Raw genomic sequence first — 18428 nt, forward strand, 5'->3', positions numbered from 1 at the left:
GCCCGGAATTTTTGACAACTTGCCAATTCACCTTTCAGGGATGCTGGGGGAGTACGCCGACAATTTGAAATAAAAAATCTGCCAAATTTTTAAACTGCTCACCTCTCCCCTTCACCTCTCTCTCCCCCCATCACCCCTCTCTCCTCCCTCACCTCCTCTCTCTCCCTCCACACCTCCTCTCTCTCCCCCTCACCTCCTCTCTTCCTCCCCTCACCTCCTCTCTCTGCCCCCTCACCTCCTCTTTCTTGCTCCTCACCTCCTCTCTCTTTCCTCCATCACCTCTCTTTCCCCCCTCATCTCTTTCCCCCCTCCTCCACCTCTTTCCCTCCTCTCCTCCACCTCTGTCTCCCTCGCTCGACCTCTATCTCCCCCCTCCACCTCTCTCTTCCCCCTCACCTCCTCTCTCGTGCCCCTCACTTCCTCTCTTGCCCCTCACCTCCTCTCTCTCCTCCATCACCTCTCTTTCCCCCCTCACCTCTCCCCCCACACCTCTCTCTTCCCCCCCCTCCACCTCTTTCCCTCCTCTCCTCCACCTCTGTCTCCCTCGCTCGACCTCTATCTCCCCCTTCCACCTCTCTTCCCCTCTCCTCCACCTCTCTCCTCCCCTTCCCTCCCCCATCCACCTCTGTCTCCCTCGCTCGACCTCTATCTCCCCCCTCCACCTCTCTTCTCCCTCACCTCTCTCCCCCCTCACCCCTCACCTCTCTCTCTCCCCTCACCTCCTCTCTTCCCCCCTCACCTCCTCTCTATTACCCCTCACCTCCTCTCTCTTGCCCCTTTCTTCCTCTCTTGCCCCTCACCTTCTCTCTCTCTCCTCCATCACCTCTCTCTCCCCCCTCACCTCTCTCTTCCCCCCTCCTCCATCTCTGTCCCTCCTCTCCTCCACCTCTCTCCTCCACTTCCCTCTTCCCTCCACCTCTGTCTCCCTCGCTCGACCTCTCCCTCCCTCCTCCACCTCTCTCTTCTCCCCCCTCCACATCTCTCTTCTTCCCCCCCCCCTCCACTCACCTCTCTCCCCTCTCATTTGCTACTTTACTTTTTCCTACACAGGTGCATCAGCGTAGTTCCGATTTATATATCTATACCAAAGTGTCTATTATTTTATGAAAAAGCCTACATTTAACCTATAATAGTAATAATCCCCTCAGAACAGAGCATTATTGGCCAGTAATGCCCCGTTCTTCAGGAATTATTACTTAATTATAGGCTAAAGTTGTAATATTCCGGGCATTGAAATCCCTGCTCTCTGATTGGTTAAAATTCCGGGCCTTATTCAATCCGTAATGGCCTGGAATTTTTGGCACACTGCCACGTTTTTCAGCCAATCAGCTTTCAGTTCTCATTCACAAAGAGTGAGATCAGCTCTCAAACAGGAGAGGTGATTGGACAGGAGGCAGCAGCAAGGCACTGACTCCTCCCTCACCCTTCCTGCGGCCAGGCACTGACTCCTCCTCCACCCTGCCTCCAGAGAGCTCTGCACAGGAGAGTGAGGGGAAAGGTTTGTGTGTCATTTGTGGGTGTTTTGTGTGTTTATAGGTGTAAAGGGGCAGCAGAGTGTTTTATTGGTGCGGGTGTGTGCTTTGTGGGTGTAGAGGGGGCAGCAGTCTGTTTTGTTGGTGTGTGTATGCTGTGTGTGTGTGTTTTGTGGGTGTAGAGGGGGGGCTTCAGTGTGTGTTTTGTGGGTGGAGGAGGGGTGCAGAGTGTTTTGTTGGTGTGTGTGTCTGCAGTGTGTGGGTATACAGGGGGGCTGCAGTGGGTGTAGAGAGGGGGGCAGCTGGTGTGTGTTTTGTGGATGTAGAGAGGGCAGCAGTCTGTTGTTGGTGTGTGTGTGCAGGGCCGCCAACAGAAATCGTGAGGCCCAGGACAAATATTTTAAGCAGGCCCCCCCCCCCCCTGTCGGCGGTATTGCGAGCCGCCCCCCCATTTCACACCTCACGAGCCTGCTCTCTTCCCCCCCTTCCCACGTGTTCCTCTCTCTTCCGTCTCACAACCCCTCACTCTCCCGCCTCGCATGTATTTCCCTCCCCTGCGTCTCACTCTTAGTCCCTCTTTTCCTCACTCCCCCCCTCTCTCCTCTCCCTCCGTCAAGCCAATTACCCATGCTCACTCATTCCCTCCCCCTCACACAATTCCCCCCACAAGATATATACCAAAAAACTTCCCACCCCCCAATGCAAAAAACTTCCAACACCCAAATACATACAAAAAATATCCCCACCCCCAAATATATACAACCTCCCCCACCCACCCAAATGCATACAAAAAACCACCTACCCAATACATATAAAAAACAATACATATAACCCCCCATACACACACACCATATAAAAAAAAACAACCCTCCCCAATACATATAAAAAATACCCCAACCCAACGTAAATAAGGCACCTTGCCCCGATGGCATACATCCAAGAGTTCTCAAGGAGTTAAGCTCAGTAATAGCCAAACCATTATATTTAATATTCAAGGACTCCATTTCCACAGGCTCAGTACCACAAGATTGGCGTAAAGCAGATGTGGTGCCTATATTTAAAAAGGGAGCTAGATCACAACCGGGGAATTACAGACCTGTAAGCCTGACTTCAATAGTAGGGAAACTACTTGAAGGTTTAATACGGGATAACATTCAGGAATACTTAATGGAAAACAAAATTATTAGTAATAGTCAGCATGGATTTATGAAGGATAGATCTTGCCAAACTAACCTTATTTGTTTCTTTGAGGAGGTAAGTAGGAATTTAGATCAGGGTTATGCAGTTGATGGGGTCTACTTAGATTTTGCAAAGGCTTTTGATACGGTTTCACACAAGAGGTTGGTGTACAAAATAAAGAAAATTGGACTCGGTAATAATATACTGTATGCACCTGGATTGAAAACTGGTTAAAGGACAGACAACAGAGGGTTGTCATAAATGGAACTTTTTCAGGTTGGGCTAAAGTCGTGAGTGGAGTACCTCAGGGATCGGTACTGGGACCCCTGCTTTTTAACTTGTTTATTAATGACCTTGAGGTTGGGATCAAGAGCAAAGTCTCCATCTTTGCTGATGATACTAAATTGTGTAAGGTAATAGAATCAGAGCAGGATGTAATTTCTCTTCAGAAGGACTTGGAGAGACTGGAAACCTGGGCAGGTAAATGGCAAATGAGGTTTAATACAGATAAATGTAAGGTTATGCATTTGGGATGCAAGAATAAAAAGGCGACTTACAAATTAAATGGAGATATATTGGGGGAATCCTTGATGGAGAAGGATTTAGGAGTGCTTGTAGACTGCAGGCTTAGCAATAGTGCCCAATGTCATGCAGTAGCTGCAAAGGCAAACAAGATCTTATCTTGCATCAAACGGGCAATGGATGGAAGGGAAGTAAACATAATTATGCCCCTTTACAAAGCATTAGTAAGACCACACCTTGAATATGGAGTACACTTTTGGGCACCAATCCTAAAAAAATCCTAAGTGCATAAAGCAGCACTTACAGAATCCGTCAAACTTCCACAATGGAGCTCAGAGAGTTCATGGAACTAGAGAGAGTGCAAAGAAGAGCCACCAAATTAATAAAGGGGATGGACAATCTAATTTATGAGGAGAGGCTAGCTAAATTAGATTTATTTACATTAGAAAATAGGCGTCTAAGAGGGGATATGATAACTATATACAAATATATTCGGGGACAATACAAGGAGCTTTCAAAAGAACTATTCATCCCACGGGCAGTACTAAGGACTCGGGGCCATCCCTTAAGGTTGGAGGAAAGGAAATTTCACCAGCAACAAAGGAAAGGGTTCTTTACAGTAAGGGCAGTTAAAATGTGGAATTCATTACCCATAGAGACTGTGATGGCAGATACAATAGATTTGTTCAAAAAAAGGTTGGACATCTTTTTAGATGGGAAAGGTATACAGGGATATATCAAATAAGTATACATGGGAAGGATGTTGATCCAGGGATTAATCCGATTGCCAATTCTTGGAGTCAAGAAGGAATTATTTTTTCCCCTTAATGGGGTTTTTTGTTTGCCTTACTCTGGATCAATAAGTACAGTAAGTATAGATATAGGATAAAGTATCTGTTGTCTAAATTTAGCATAGGTTGAACTTGATGGATCTATGTCTTTTTTCAACCTCATCTACTATGTAACTATGTAATTATCAAAATACCCCCAATACATATAAAATACAGATTTACCTTGGGTCAGGCCAGGCCTGGTGTCTGCGGGGGGGGTCCACTGGCTGGTTGGGCCTGGCCGGCGCTGCAGATTTCCCCAAGCCAGCGGGCCTGGGACACCAACCCTGGCAGACCAACCCCCGTTGGGTGTGTGTGTCAGTGGATGTAGAGAAGAAACAGAAAAAAGAATTGTGACTAGAGCGATAAAGTATCTAAAACTAGTTAGTGATTAAACAAATAGTGATAACATAAAACCCTTTGCATAAAGGTTAGGCTGCTTGTTACCTACTGTCTAGTACAGACAGAAACAGAACATTAAACAAAAATAACCTAGCGCCAAATAAATGTCCAATATGGTAAGTCCTGTGATCCTCAATGAATCTGCACAGATGCTTTCAGGCCATGTAACGAGAAAAAACACAAACAAAAAAACAAATCATAGCGTATACCTGCTGGGTGATGTCAGTCTACACTACAAACAAAACATATAAATAAAACGCATAGTAACAGACTAAAAATATATTTATTAAAATATAATGAACTATGTCATTAAAAGAACCGCAATAGTAACAATGGAGGACAGCTGATCATCCGGAGGTGGTAAAATCAAAACCCTACTTACGAGAAGCAAGGTGATATCACGCGGTGATGAAACAAAGTTAGTGTCCTATTGGCATCGTAAGGATGTTCTAACAGAGTTAATATTCTGTAACGCTGGTACGCTCTTCCGAATCTCCCTTCTGCCACACACGGGAATGTGCCGGTGGGGAAAGCAGTCTCACTGGGGCGCTCACGCCGACACCGCGTGTAGCTAGCCCCCCTCTCTCTGCTCCTCCTGTCTGCCCGACAGATGGCGTGCGCCCGTGCGCGTGTACCCGTGAGATTTAAAGGAACACGGACTTATCCACAGAGAGAAAGGAAGAAGTTTATAGGCACCTGAGAGTCCTGGGCCTGTCCAGAGGTCGGGGGAAATGTGCAGCGCTGGCAGGGACCCCCCCTTCCCCAGCCAGCGGGCCTGGGACACCAACCCCGGCAGACCCCCCTCCCCCTGTTGGCTGCCCTGTGGGTTTGTCCAGTGTGTTTTGTGGGTGTAGAGGGGGGCAGCAGTGTGTGTGTGTGTGTGTGTGTGTGTGTGTGTGTGTGTGTGTGTGTGTCAGTGGGTGGAGGAGGGCTGCAGTGTATTTTGGTGTGAGCCTGCAGTCTTGTGTGTTTACAGGGGGCTGCAGTGTGTGTTTTGTGGGTTTAGACGGGGGGATGCTTTGTGTGTTGTGTGCATTTTGTGAGTGTAGAGGGTGGAAGAGGGCTGCAGTGTGTTTTTGGGTGTAAAGGAGGTGGGCTGCAAAGTGTGTAGCGGGGACTACAGAGTGTGTTTGTCTATATAGAGGGGGGTTGCAGAGTGTGTTTCTGTGTATAGAGGGGGGCTGCAGTGTGTGTATATAGTGGGAGGCTGTATGTATGTACAATTTCCTTTTAATAAACTTGCAGTAAAAGCAAAATAATGTAGAAAATCATGCTGATAAAAATCAATGACTACAAAAGTGTCTATCTTTTTATGAAAAATGTAAAAAAATAAATAAAAATAAGCCTACATTTTGCCTATAATAGTAATACTCCCCTCAGAACAGGGCATTATTGGCGAATAATGCCCTGGCTGGGTTAAAGTCCCTCGACTTCGCCTCGGGCCTTCAACTCTTCTTATTGGCCAGTAATGCCCTGTTCTTCGGGGATTATTACTTAATGTTATACTCAAGTAACAGACAGGATAAGAGGATTTTCATTGGCAGCAAATCCTGTGACCTTTTCACCAAAATCCCAAATAGCATGGATTTAAGTAGGAACTCTCGAACCATCTTCTTTTTTATGTCCTACTCACCAGTCTATTTTAACACATCCTGCAAATATTTCCACAGACACAACACCTATTCTTTTTAATATCCAGTGGGCTGCTCTGGGACTGTAAGACCACTATAGGATAGAGACTGAGTAATGGGATGATGACCCAGCAAGTGATGGGTTCATTTTTGAATGCAGAATGGGTCAGTTTGAAGAAGATGTCTAAAAAAAAAACATATAGGCACACACGGCATCAAGCTGTATTGCTTAACTGACCCAGCCTGAAGAAGACAAAAAGGTTTCCAACACAATTACCTGACTAACCAATAACACAAAAACAGGACCACCCAGCTCCTACATCCTACTGTAAGCCACACAAGGAAGATAACAGGCAAGTGTTAACAGAACATTAAACCAGAGTGGGAATAGCATGTGCAGAATGATGTAGGGTTAATGTTCTCTTACAAAGTATTTATCCTGGTGCTTTGGGAGAGGTTCTTTGTCTAGACCAAACGAGGGCAGAGCTGTATTATTAACCCTAATTGCATACTGTGCTTACAAAAAACGAAATCTACTTTGACAAATTTCAAAAACAGTTGCTGTGGAGACAAAAGAAGAAAGCAGGCCAGTGGCAATACTATGTCAACAATAAAGTCCTACTATCAATGAAACAGCAAAGAGAACACCACTTAACAATTTAAGTACCTCCAATTCCTACTGCATCTCCCACTCTGGTAATAACACCTTCTTCTATAGCACAATAACCACCACACTCCGTCTGTAACTACTCTGCTCTCTTATCCTATCCCCAGTAAAAATGGTCACATTTGTTTGTAGTGCTTCTTAATAGATTACATAAAGGGCACTGTCTGTTATGTGTGTTACTGTTTTAGTTACAGAGAAAGAATGAGATTTTACAACAAAGAAAAAAAAAATCTATATCCAAGATCAAACGATACAGAAAACAAAAATCCATACAATTCTCATTATTTGGATAATTCGTGAAATAACAGCTTATCGACTGATCCCTAAAAATGGTCTAACGTATCACATGGAAGTCTACGGCCCATATTCACTAAAGGGTGCTAAGCTTTAGTAAAGACGGGATAAAACTTAGCACCATTTAGTGAAGATGGGTCTAAGCATCAAGGCAATTGGATTGTAAACACCAAAGTTTCCGGCTAAACTTCAAAAGAGTTGATGATGAAAGAAGTTTTATATAAATTTCCAACAATATAAGTTTATTAAAAAATGTCCCTAATAATAATACTCACAGTTATGTAGCCCCTCATGTCCACTTCCAGAAAGAGAGCACTAGCAGGTTTGTCTACCTGGTCATAGAGGTGTTAACCTAAATTAACGGCTCATTAAATGCTGACGGGTACCTTCAAAAGTTACTAATGCAGCGTTAAGTGCTGTTTTAAGCCGGAGAGGGCATTGCGTTCACTATACCAGCCCTTAGTGCGAATGGCCTGTTCACAGATTTCTGTTATAATGTGTGTGTGTGTATATATATAATGTTTGTGTGTGTGTGTGCATACACGTGTGTGCGTTTATATACATGTGCGTGTGTATACATGTGCGTGTATACGTGTGTGTGTGTATACACGTGTGTGTGTGTGTGTACACGTGTGTGTGTACACTTGTGTGTGTACACGTGTGTGTGTACACACGTGTGTGCGCACACATGTGTGTATATACGTGTGTGAGTACACGTGTGTGTGTACACTTGTGTGTGTGCACACGTGTGTTTGTGTGCACACATGTGTGTGCACGTGTGTGTGTACGTGTGTGTATGTGTGTGTACGTACACGTGTGTGTGTACACGTGTGTACGTACGTGTGTGTGTGTGTACACGTACGTGTGTGTGTGTGTACACGTACGTGTGTGTGTGTACAAGTGCGTGTGTGTGTGTGTACACGTACGTGTGTGTGTGTGTCTACATATGTGTGTGTGTCTACATATGTGTGTCTACATATGTGTGTGTGTGTGTGTGTGTCTACATGTGTGTGTGTGTCTACATGTGTGTGTGTGTCTACATATGTGTGTGTGTCTACATATGTGTGTGTGTGTGTGTCTACATATGTGTGTGTGTGTCTACATATGTGTGTGTGTCTACATGTGTGTGTGTGTGTGTCTACATGTGTGTGTGTGTGTGTGTGTGTGTGTGTGTGTGTGTGTGTCTACATGTGTGTGTGTGTCTACATGTTTGTGTGTGTCTACATGTGTGTGTATGTGTCTACATGTGTGTCTGTGTGTCTACGTGTGTGTGTGTGTGTGTCTACATGTCTGTGTGTGTGTCTACATGTGATGTGTATGTGTGTGTGTGTGTGTGTGTGTGTGTGTGTGTGTGTGTGTGTGTGTGTGTGTGTGTGTGTGTGTTTTGAAGGAGGGACAGACGGAGGGTTCAGGCCGGAGAGGAGGGAATGTGTGTGCTTACCTTACAGCATACAGCCGGCAGCAGCTTCCTCCTGCAGCCCTGGGGATTCGCACCCCAGCTCAAGTCATCTGCTAGGGAGGGACGGGAGCCGGACGGAGAGCACAGAGGGCATGTGGAGTGAGAGAGGGGGGTGGAGGGAGAGAGGGAGTGGGGGGGGGGGGGAGCTGCACAGAGGGCATGTGGAGGGAGAGAGGGGGGGAGCTGCACTGAGAGCACAGAGGGCATGTGGAGGGAGAGGGGGGGAGCTGCACGGAGCGCACAGAGGGCATGTGGAGGGAGAGAGGGGTGGAGGGAGAGAGGGGTGGAGGGAGAGAGGGGGGGGAGATGCACAGAGGGCATGTGGAGGGAGAGAGGGGGGGAGCTGCACGGAGAGCACAGAGGGCATGTGGAGGGAGAGAGGGGGGGAGCTGCACGGAGAGCTGAGCCCGGAGAGCTGCAGAAGGCATGTGGGGGGACCCTCCTGCAGGTGAGGCGGTGGCGCCGAGGAGCGGCCGCCGCTGCTCATGGGTAGTGTTGCTGGACGCGCCGGGGAGGTTGGGGTTTGCTGTGAGGGGGAGTGGGGAGAGGTAAGGCGGTGGCACCGAGGAGCGTGCGGCGATGCCCGTGGGTAGCGGTGTTAGTGGCTGGTGAGTGTGACCAATGAGAGGTGTGCGGGGGTGGGCGGGCCAAGGGAGCAATCTGATTGGCCGGAGGCTGAGTGACAGACCGACGGACCAATCAGATTGCCCCTAGACACGGACATACAATGGTTTAAAAAAAAAAAATATATATATATATATATATATAGCAACTGTAAATATTACTGTATGATCATTTGCATGTCTTAGACAGGTCTGCAACCCTGTCTTTCCCCATTATCGCCCAGCATACAGCGCTTCCACTGCAGCAACGAATTCTGGGAAATGACATGCAAATGAGCACTCAGTGCCACCTTTTGTCTCAAGCTCGTATTACACAAGCAAATCCTCAAGCCAATGCATGCTGTTTTAAACACAGCTGTTAGACAAAGGCTGGGATGAAATGCAAAGCCATTAAACCCACTCACAGACATGTTTCAACCTTGATGGGTATCATCAGTGTGAGGTTGGTTGTAATGGCTTAGCTGGTTTGAGACTAGACTAGGTATTCACCACAATTATTAAGGTTATGGTGGGTAAAAAAAGTGACAAAAACCCTCCACAGTAAAGCATAAAGCAACTGTAAATATTACTGTATGCCCATTTGCATGTCTTAGACAGGTCTGCAACTTTGTCTTTCCCCATTATCACCCAGCATACAGCACTTCCACTGCAGCAAGGGATTCTGGGAAATGACATGCAAATCAGCACTCAGTATATTTTGTGCTTATAGGTTTTTTTCCCTTGCCTTGGGTATTATGGGTCCATCAGTATCTTCATAGGGGATTTCCCCTGTCTGATACATATTCTATCACAAGAGGATGTTATATATATATATATATATATATATATATATATATAGAAAAAAGTGAAAGACAGCGCCCTTCTCCAACATCCCAAATTGCTGCAACCCTGATGCAATGAAGCAAGATGATACACCCAGCACAGATGCCTAATAACAATAAAAGATGTAAAAATACAGATTACAAAAATGTGAAAATACTGGTGGTTAGGAACAGGTGATTGAGAATAATCACCTATGAATGTAAAAAATATAAATTGTACCAAAATAAAAATAATAATAATTAAATAACATGAAAAATGTGTGTGTACCAAAAAATGAAAAAGTATATAAAAAAAAAAGAAAAAAAAAGAAAGGTAAAACAGTAATTGGATCACAAAAAACAAAAAAGAAAAGAAATTGTGGACCAGATAATAAAAAAACGGAGGACGGCGGTGAATTCTCACGATCATCTGGTGCATGGGCTGGTCCCATAACATGCCTATATTTCACTGACAAAGTGTGAGTGTACATTTGTCTGTCCATGGATTCTTAAAATTTATATATCTGATTTTATACAGGGATCGGGCGCTTTTTCTTTATCTTTTCTATATATATATATCTTATTATATATTAGTGAAAGCACTGTATGCCTGTCTGCATCTTCCTGTGTCCCTACGGACAATCTGATTGCACCTTTGGCCTGTCACTCCGTCTCAGGCCATGCCCGCCCCCGCACACCTCTCATTGGTCTGCGGTCCGCACCCGCACAACTCTCATTGGTCTGCGGCCAACACCACTGCCACACTGTCCCACCCCTCACTAACCTACACCACTGACACACTCTCCCACCACTCACTCACTGAGCTTTGGGAACGCTTGCCAGCACCTAACCCTCACTGCTCTGAGAGATTTGCACCTAACCCTCACTGCTCTGAGAGATTTGCACCTAACCCGCACTGCTCTCAACCCAGAAAACCCTGACCTCCTGCTACCACGACAGAACTGCCCAATCAGGTACACAGTCTTATTGCTTTCAGCACTGCAACATTCCACACCCTCACACAACACCACACACACCGCACGCTCACACCGCCTCTTACGGCCTACACTGCCAACACACCTCCCCTTCACCTCACCGCACTGTCTCATCCTCACCTCTCCAACGGACACCGCACCCCCCCCCCGAGGCAGCAGCGCTGTATGATCCTCACATCACCAACAGACACTGCACGTGGCCGCAGCTCCTCCGGAGATCACACCACACAGAACCAACATTCCCCGTGTCTCCCTGTTTCCCGCGCTTTCACCCCCCCCCCCCCCCCGGCGCCGCTACAGTCAGCGGGGGAGCGGAGCGAGCGCCCGGGACACCCCCCACAGCTCTAAAGCACGTGCCGCGCGCCCCCGCGCTCTCCTCCTCTCCCCGTGTCAGCTCCCCCCCGGTGCTCCGCTCAGCTCTCTCCCCTGGAGCTCCGCTCAGCTCTCCCCCCCGGAGCTCCGCTCACCTCCCCCCCGGTGCTCCACTCACCTCCCCCCGGTGCTCCGACAGGCAGTGGACACGTGGCGCCTAAGATGGCGGCGCCCGGAAGGACCCCCTTCCTCCTTCGCGGAGTAAGATGGCGGTGGACGGAAGGAGAGGTGACGTGTGTGTGTGTCACTGTGTGTGTGTGACACTCTGTGTGTGGGAGGGGACACTGTGTGTGTGTGTATGTGTGTGTGTGTTACACTGTGTGTGTGTTACACTGTGTGTGTGTGTGTTACACTGTGTGTGTGTGTGTGTGTGTGTGTGTCACTGTGTGTGTGTCAGACACTCTAGGGTGGGGACTGGAACTATGCATGGGGGGGGGGAGCAGGAGCGGAGAGAGAGGGGGGAGCGGAGAAACATACAGGGGGAGTGGAGAGGAGGGACACGGAAATTGTAAGCAACCCACCCCCCCTCCTGTCCAATGTCCCCACTCCCTCATGTCCACTGTCCCCCCCTCCTGTCCACTGTCCCCCCCCTCCTGTCCACTGGCCCCCCCTCCTGTCCACTGTCCCCCCCTCCTGTCCACTGTCCCCCCCCTCCTGTCCACTGTCCCCCCCCCTCCGGTCCACTGTCCCCCCCCTCCTATCCACTGTCCCCCCCTCCTGTCCACTTTCCCCCCCTCCTGTCCACTGTACCCCCCCCTCCCGTCCACTGTCCCCCCCTCCTCCTGTCCACGGTCCCTCCCCCCTCCCCTCCTCCTGTCCACTGTCCCTCCCCCTCCTCCCCTCCTCCCCTCCTCCTCCCCTCCCCTCCTCCTGTCCACTGTCCCTCCCCCCCTCCCCCCTACCCCTCCCGTCCTCTGTCCCCCCCCCCTCTCCCGGGCAATGCCGGGTCTCTCAGCTAGTATATATATATAACAATGAAAAGAGAAAGAAAAGCGTCCCAACTCAGCACTCAAGTATACTCAGAACAAATATCAAAGAAAATTATGATTTATTTAACAGCACAAATACTCAAACATAAAATACAAAAATTATTTAAACAAACCCTGACATCCTCCTGTGATAGAATATGTATCAGACAGGGGAAATCCCCTATGAAGATACTGATGGACCCCTAATACCCAAGGCAAGGGAAAAAAACCTATAAGCACAAAATATATGTAGAACAAGGGGTTAACAACAACCCATTGAACCTACAAGGCCGGCCTCACCCCTAGTAAATATAAAACCACACAGCAAGCATAGATAACACATGCACCAAATTGCCTAATACATGCTGATGTCAAATACATATATTATATACATACACCGTAAATGCAGTTGGTATAATCAAGGCAAACCAGGCACAGTACCAAAAAGAGACTGTAAGTATGGGATCAACAATGGTTAACAGTTCACATCAGTTACCATAGTCCATGAAACCATCCATGCCACACTGTGATAGTAAAATGTCCAAAGGGTAAAGATCTTACAATTGAGGGGTCCATCCGAAGGGGAGTCAGGGAAAAACAAACGCCCCAACACGTGTTTCACCTCGCTTCAGGATGTCAGGGTTTGTTTTAATAATTTTTGTATTTTATGTTTGATTATTTGTGCTGTTAAATAAATCATAATTTTCTTTGATATTTGTTCTGAGTATACTTGAGTGCTGAGTTGGGACGCTTTTCTTTCTCTTTTCATTGTTATATTACTTCTAGTCCCTAGTACCGTTAGTGGTTATTATATTACTAATTTAAGTACTCATTATTTGCTTAGTCTGTTGCAGGCAGTTTGTCTTGTTGTAATATATATATATATATATATATATATATATAATCAAAAATTAAATAGATGATACCGTTCTGTGGCTAACGAAATGCTTTTATTTGTGCGAGCTTTCGAGATACACTGATCTCTTCTTCCGGCGATGTTACAATGAATGAAGCAAGGGTATACTTAAAAACAGTGTCTCTTGGAATGTTATCTGTGCTGGTCCTTCCCCCGGTTTGGATGTGTTTTATGGCTAGAGGTGTCATAAGGTTCCTGAAAGCAAGTGAAGAAAGAGTATGTATTTGTATCAGTGTGATCGCAGTAGATGGCGGGGACAGCCTGCGACCGGCATCCCAATGAATCAGCCACTCTTAATTCTGAAAAGGCCACTTGGTCGTTGACGATGGCGGCCATGCTACACATAGCTCGCACTCCGGGTCCTGGGAGTTCCTCCCATTCCTCATCATCTGGAATAGCACTTAACCCGGGTCGTCTGGATAGAGCGTCAGCCCCTGTATTCAAAGGTCCCGGCTTATACTTCATGGAGAACCATGGAGTTGCTTAGGGCGGCCAGCCAGCGGTGTCCGGCGGCGTCCAATTTGGCCGAGGTATTAACGTATGTGAGGGGATTGTTATCCGTCCTTACCTTGAAGGTAACACCGTAAAGGTAATTGTGGAGCTTCTCGGTGATAGCCCACTTGAGAGCCAGGAACTCCAACTTGTGGACGGGGTATCTCTGTTCACTGGGCGTCAAGCTGCGGCTGCAGTAGGCCACAGGCCGAAGACCCTCGGGGTGCTTCTGGTGCAGGACGGCGCCCAGTCCATTGAGACTGGCATCCACATGCAGAACATATGGTTGTTCGGGATCAGCATATGCAAGCACTGGCGCTTCGGTCAGACATTTCTTCAATTTCAAGAAGGCCTGTTCACACTCAGACATCCATTTATCACCAAACGGTTGGCGAGCAGATACAGCCTTCCTCCCGGTTTCCTCTGGGTATATCTTCAACAGATTGTTCAGGGGTTTCGCCCTACTAGAGTACCCTTCCATGAACCGACGGTAGTAGCCACAGAATCCCAGGAAGGATCGCAGCTCCGTGACATTCTCGGGACGAGGCCAGTTCACGACTGCTTCTACCTTGGCGGGGTCGGTGGCGGTCCCTTGGGCGGACACGATGTGTCCCACGTAGGTCACTGAGGTATGGCAAAACCAGCACTTGTCTAGGGACAATTTCAACCCTTCGTTCCCCAGACAGTCTATCACTTTAAGTAAACGATCTTCGTGCTCTTCTAGAGTTCGTCCGAAGACAATGATGTCATCCAGGTATACAAGACACTCCCGCGGGCTCATGTCCCCGATAGTCTTCTCCATCAGCCGTTGGAAGGTAGCAGGCGCCCCACATATACCTTGGGGCATACGTGTAAATTGGTAGAATCCCAAGGGGCAGACGAAAGCTGTTTTCTCCTGATCTTCCACATTCATAGGTACCTGATAGTACCCGGATTGGAGGTCGAGCACGCTGAACCATTGACTTCCATTCAGCGCATTTAGGATCTCTTCAATGCGAGGGAGGTTGTACTGATCTGGTATCGTACGATGGTTCAGAGCTCGATAGTCGACACACAGTCGTACGGATCCGTTCTTTTTACGCACCACCACTATGGGTGACGCGTAGGGCCCCCGAGACTCCGTCAAAATCCCGGCATTTTCCATATCGTGAATGACATTCCTCACATCGTCCACATCCCGCGGGGCGATGCGACGAGAGCGTTCTCGGAACGGGGTGGCATCACTCAGTCGAATGGTATGTTGGGCGCTGCGACTGCACCCCACATCCATCTCACTCGTGGAGAACACCTGTTGTCTTTGATTCAACTGGGTTGCCAGCCGTTCCTTCCACTGGGTGGACAGCGTCGACTCACCGAAGTTGAAGTCCAGTTCGACTAACCGCTCATCCATGGCTGCCGCCTTCACCTGAGGCGTGTTTTCTACAGGGCTGACCGGATATATGCAACCCAACTTCTGGTCGGCATCAAATTCCATCGGGAAGGGGGAGAGATTCTGCACATACACATGGGTTCGTAGAGGGATCTTAGTCGTCCACTCCCTCACTTCGGGTAGTACCCTATACCCTCTCCGAACCTCTTCTTCTTCAGGCTTACTCTCCAGAGAGAAAAACTGATCGCTCCCATCTCGTTCGGGATAACAACACCAGACATCCATTCTTTGCACTCCCCCTGGTAATATGGTCATCAGCCCGCGTTGACGATTGTAGAGCTCCCCGTGTCGCTCCAGGGCGTGTCCCCGTTTGCACTCCTCTCGTAGGACCGGATCTAGGAGAGCGGTGGCTAGCGGCAACTCGTTAGTCTCTTTCAGCTACGCTCGGATCACCGCTGGTACTATATCAGCGTTGGTGCCCAAGATGATCGGGTACTTGCACTGGTCTTGGGGCTCCGGGCATACTAGGGCCGCTACATGCATGGGGTGTCTCTTGCCAGTGTTCAGATGGAGTATTTCCATTTGAACCCTTACAATCCCATATATGGGGTAGTCTTCATTACTTAGCCCCCATACGGTCACATGATCGGCCGCTCTCAGGGGGCAGTGTCGGAGGTGCTGTTCATAGAACGGGCGGTATATGATGGTCACTTGTGACCCCGTGTCCTGTAGAGCTGACGCATAGATCCCTTCTAGTAACACCGGTATGATAGCTGCAGGGCCTACTTGGCTGTAAGCTTCCCGGTTGGAGGCGTCATCCCCTGCGTCGGCCTCCGCAGGGGCATCGGTAGTTCCCGGAGGGGTCTCCACGTCAGACCCGACAGTTTGTACTCGGCATACCATCGACCGGGCTGGGTTTCTTCGGTCGGGAGTTTTGTCCTCGGTGAGGTCCTCCCTTTCTGAACAATCATGGAAGAAGTGGCCCTTCTTACCGCAGGTATAGCAAAGGAGATCTCTTTGTTCAGAGCGGCCCCTGTACGGAGAAGATGATTTACGGGCGGGTCTAGCTTTGGGGCCCGAGCCCTTAGTGGCGACCTCCTCGTCCTGGGTCGGGGTGTTCTTGGCCTTGGCCCCAGTGGCTTTAGCAGGGTCACTGGTGGAAGGCTCCTTAACCTTGGCGGGAGTATGCAACCGGGAGTAGGCTTCATGTTTCTTTATCTCATCCATTAGCTCCTCCAAGGAAGGGGGATCACCTTGCATCCGGGAACACTTAATCATGATGACGATAGAATGGTCGGGTAGCGATCCTCTCAGAAATTGCTTTCAGCAATACACATTCACCTCGGTGGCCTTAATCTGGTCCCTTTTCCGCATCTCCCATATGATCGCTCTAATTCGCTGAAGGTAATCAGATAGCTCCTCTCCGAGCTTCTGACGAAGATTGAAGTACCGCGTCATCAATTGTCCTACGTCCTCAGTTCGCCCGTAAGCCCGCTCAAGAGTCTCTAACATTTGCTGTGCAGTGACATCCGCATGTTGATCTTTAGCCAGCCGTATCGTGGTGGAAGCGGGCGGTCGCAGGCACTCCATTATGCGTTGTCGTTTTTCCAACTCAGGGTACGTCCACTCTTCTACAACCTGGGAGGTGTATTCCTTCCACACGTCAAACGCTTCTTCGCCCGCTGGGGTCGGCTTAGTTCCTGAAAAGATTTTTAGTTTGCGATACTGCTGTTGGACCGACGCCTCGGCTCTGGTTGCTCCCAGCTCGGCGATAGTCTGAACTAGCATTCGGAATTCCTTTCCCAAGGTAGCAGATGGCTGGGCAATACCTAGCGGTGGACTGCCATCGGCGGGTGCACCTAAATTAGACTCGCAATAACTCTCAGGGGGGGAAGGCGATGTAGGCATAGCAATCTCTTCCAAGTTCGTGCGAGGGCTGAGGGGTTCGGGTTTTATGGGCCGTTCCGGGTACACCACCATACAGCCTATACCGGCTGAGTCCTCGAACCACAAGCTGGACGGACCCTGGCCTTCATTTATATCTTGTCCGATACTCACTAACACGGAGCAATACTCCTTGTCCTCCAAACATTGATCTAACACGGCTATGGTGGCAGCACCCCGGAGATTAGGGTTTTGCCGCAAGGCCACTCGTATAGACAATGGCGGAGTATCTACCGGGACGCGGCATTGTGCAAGCGTGTGGGGCGGCGGCACTTCCAGCTCCATGGCCCATTCATACACTTCTGAGCGCGACAGGTACGGTAATGGGGGTGACATTTTAGGAGAGAATAAAAAAAATGGACAGGGCACCCCAGGTCTGAGATCTCAGCAGCGCCTCCAAAATGTAACGGGTATTCCCCCACCCAATCGCAGATTATAGTGTGGGTGCGGAGAACATACAGTGTTACCTGCGTGTGGTACTTAACATGTTGGCTCACAGGAGGGCTGAGCTTCCGCCAATGGGAAACCTGGGGCATTTATGATACTATGAGTAACCACTTAGTTGGTGCAGTTGGTGCAGCGCCTCCACCTGCGATTGTTCCTAGCAGAGCAGGAATTGTTCCTCGCAGGACATCATACAATAACCATATACACGTATGTGAGATAACCAAATACCTTTTACTTTGGAGCATAAGAAACACATATATAATCACACTGAATATAACAGGTGTCCATCTCTAGAGAAGACACTAACCACTGCGTCTCACACAATGCTAACACTATCTTGCGCCACGGTGGACGCCACCACTTTATGCTCCACGGCGGACGCTAACACTTTATGCGCCACGGCGGACGCTAACACTTCCACAGAATGATCCCACCTCGTGTCCAGTAACCCCAACCCAATGTCTCGCACTCCCAAGTCATATACAAGTGTATGTGTGTGACTGCGCAGCCACTATGTCTGGTGATAGGCCTTGTTGGTGCACTTGAGGTTATGGGTTACCTGCAACGGACTTCACAAAGGATCAAGGCGAACTCCCGCACGATATCCGTGATCCACCGCAGGATGATCCATCAGAGGCGACCTCGCTCAGATAATAGTCTAGCTCTCTCCCAGCAAGACACGCAATGTTCTTTGCACTCTATAACAAATAGCTAATGGGGTAGAGTCCCTAACCTACTGTAGGGCCTGTCCCTACAACACTCCACTAGGGTGACTCAGGGCTATCTGGGGCCTATGGGGATTGCTGGCCTAGTGCAGGGAGTCACTGACTCCTGCACCCTACCTCCTTCCCCTAGCTGCTCCGGTCACCAACTGACGTGCTGCCAGCCCGCGAAATATATCTAAATCTCCCTTGCAGGGAGATTCTTCAGCCCTATTGGCTCCCTGGCGTCACATGGGGTGCTGCTGAGGCTCATGGGACTTGTAGTCCCTTCCAAGAGCCTTCCCTGGTAGGTTAGGGTTCCCACGCTTGTCCTGCGCATGCGCG

General features: G+C 48.7%; 1 long non-coding RNA gene across 1 annotated transcript in view; it reads right to left on the bottom strand.

Moving 5' to 3' along the window:
- Nucleotides 1-18336, bottom strand: part of LOC142500977 (uncharacterized) — a 51870-nt gene extending 33534 nt beyond the window's left edge. The window contains exon 1 of the long non-coding RNA XR_012803384.1: nt 17942-18336. This is a non-coding gene — a long non-coding RNA (uncharacterized LOC142500977). The remainder of the gene's footprint in view (nt 1-17941) is intronic.
- Between the last annotated feature and the right edge of the window lie 92 nt (nt 18337-18428).

Source organism: Ascaphus truei, chromosome 8, assembly GCF_040206685.1.
Source record: "Ascaphus truei isolate aAscTru1 chromosome 8, aAscTru1.hap1, whole genome shotgun sequence".
In the NCBI taxonomy this organism is placed as follows: domain Eukaryota; kingdom Metazoa; phylum Chordata; class Amphibia; order Anura; family Ascaphidae; genus Ascaphus; species Ascaphus truei.